The following is a 2,949-nucleotide window of genomic DNA, read 5'->3' on the forward strand; positions in this document are numbered from 1 at the left end:
ATTAATTAATTAATTAATAAAAGAAAGCTCCTCCCCAAGTAATAAATATTCTATCCCCTAGTTAACAGCTGTCGATAAAACAAACCCAAACCGTAGGGCGCACAGCTCTCCCGTGAGCTTGCCCCCTCTCGCGTCTCGGAGAGCATACTCTCACTTTAATAACCTTTCCTCTTTGCTCAAAAATAAATAAATAAGGAAATAAATAAATAAATAAATGGAAAATGAAGAAAATCATATAATATGTGGCCTTCGGGGTCTGGCTTCTCTTACTTAGCATAACATTTTCAAGGTTCATCCACACTGTAGCACGGATCAGTACTCCGTTCCTTTTTATTGTTGTAATATTCCGCTGGACAGACCCTATTTGCTCATCCATTCATCAGCTGATGGGAATTTGGGTTGTTTCTCCTTTGGGGCAACTATGAAAAATACTTCTATGAACATTCATATACAAGTTTCAGTGCAGACGTCTGCTTCCATTTGTCTTAGCTATGTACCTAGGAGTAGAATTACTGGTTTTCCCCCAAAACTTTTAACAATGGTAATTTGAAACAATTATTGTGGAGAAATGGATTATTATGGTAAAATAATTGGAATTCTTCTTATACAACTACTCTAGGCAGGCAAGCACTGGTATTAGAAATATTTAATTTAAAGGTTAAGAAGATTGAAAGATTATTTCTCAGATTTAATAGCTTCCAATTAAGCTATTATCAACTTTTAACAACTCAAAGAGCTACTTTCTTATCGTAACTGGTCATTATAAGTTAGGTTTTTTTCCTGCCTGTTTTATCAATGCTATTCCTATTTATGAATTTCATTACCGTCAAATTATAAATTATACTAAGCAGCATTGCTTTGTCAGATCATAACTCTTAGACCATTTATATGTTTGATTTACAAGGTTTAAAGTAGCTGTATTGTTATATTTGTGAATAATTAAATGAGCTAATACTGTGACAGAAAATATAAAAACAGATGAACATACAATGTGCCTGCAATTTCATTTCATTCACTAAGAAAAAATAATACGGTTTTGCTATAAAAATCACAAAATACTTCACTGGCTTTCGTTTGAAAATGCAAGCGTTAGGATTAAAAGGATATTCTTGAATACAACATTAAATACATCTAATTGAAGTGATTCATGCTCTAAAACAACGGCACTGCGGGCCTCGCCTAGGGTAGGAGGAAGAATCCAGAGGAGCTGAAATCCGACGACTGAAAGCAGGGTGTTGTGGGGGGTCGCTCCTGCACTCTGGCCCACTTGAATCAGCAGCAGCCTCATGAGGTACCCAGTATGTTCTTAGGAGCTAATTAGGCCTCCAGCTACAGTGTCTAGAAGCTAGGCTTTCCCTAATCAGCTGTAGGCATGGGGAATTTCAGAGCAGACCATGTGATGAAACATTCGAGAACTTTCTGGTGTTACAATTGACGTAGGGATTTAGCCACATCTTCACAGGCTGTCTACCAGCCCTCGTTGCTACAGATGCAATATCTTCGCCCGGATGAAGGCCAATACCTCCAAAAGTGCCCTGGATCACATCCCTTCTTCCCTATTAAAGGACATCACTCCAGCAGTTCTCCCCTCTTACTCTTGCCTTTCCCCCTTTCTAGTAGACTATTCCCATCAGCACGTAATCAAACATACGTCGTTTCTCTGATTTTGCAAAATAAACAACACAAACCTTCTGACCTTAATTCCCCTGCCAGTTATCTCCTCATTTCTATGTTTCCATTTGCAGCAAAACCTTTGGAAACATTTCTCTACACATCCCGCCTCTAATTCATCTTCTGATTTCCCCTCTTAAACCCCCTACAAGTCAGGCTTTCACCCCTATCTCCACCAAAGGTGATCTTGTCCTGTTCGAAATGACCTTCATGTTATAAATCCCAGGACCAATTTTCAGTCGTCATCTTATTTGACCTATAGGTAGACTGGATTATAACAAACACCCCCTCCCTTTTCATATTACGCTTATTTTTTTAGATTTTTTAAAAATGTTTTTATTTTTGAGAGAAAGAGAGACACAGAGTGTGAGCAGGGGAGGGGCAGAGAGAGAGGGAGACACAGAACCCGAAGCAGGCTCCAGGCTCCGAGCTGTCGGCACAGAGCCCGACGGGGGGCTTGAACTCACGAACAGCGAGATCATGACCTGAGCCGAGGTTGGATGCTTGACCGACTGAGCCACCCAGGCGCCCCTCTTACTATATTTCTTCACTTGGCCTCCAGGAAGCAGACACTCTGGGCTTTTCTCCTCTCTGACTTCAAAGTTTCCTCTACCAGTTGCTTTCTTCTCGTTGAACTTTTTTGACTGTCATGCTCCAGGGCTCAGTCAGCTGATCTCTTTTCTATCACCACTCTTCCCTTGGCTTTAAACACCAAATGTCTATCCCCAGTCCACGCTTCTGTCCTTACCTCCATGCTAGGATATTTTACTTCCTACACCAACATCTTCACTGACTGTCTAACTGACATCTCAAAATGAGCACGGTCACAGCTTAATTTTTGATACTCTACCAAAACTTACTCCATCCCTAGTCTTCTGATTCCAGCAGGCCAAGGATTCCATCCTTCTCAGGCCAAAAACTCTGGAGATATCCCTGATTTCTCTTTCTTTCCTTCTCCTTCTGTCTCTAATTTTTCAGTACCTTGACCTGCTCGTCCAAACCACCATAATCTCTTGTCTGGTTTACCGCAAAAATCTCTTAACTACTCTCCCTGTTTCCCTTCCTTCCCCTTAGCCCAACCTACCATCATCTTACATGGGGATAACTGGTTTCCTTACTTCTCACTCTGGTCCCATGGTCTATTGACACTTCAGCCAGACTGATCCTTTCATCTCTGATACTAGAACATGTCATTTCCGTATTCTCAACTATTCTGATTGGATGCCCACTACACTTAGAATAATCCAAATTCACCATCAACCATTCTACCCAACCAAT

The sequence above is a fragment of the Herpailurus yagouaroundi genome, unplaced genomic scaffold (genome assembly GCF_014898765.1).
Source record: "Herpailurus yagouaroundi ecotype Mexico unplaced genomic scaffold, PumYag 67702, whole genome shotgun sequence".
Taxonomy (NCBI): domain Eukaryota; kingdom Metazoa; phylum Chordata; class Mammalia; order Carnivora; family Felidae; genus Herpailurus; species Herpailurus yagouaroundi.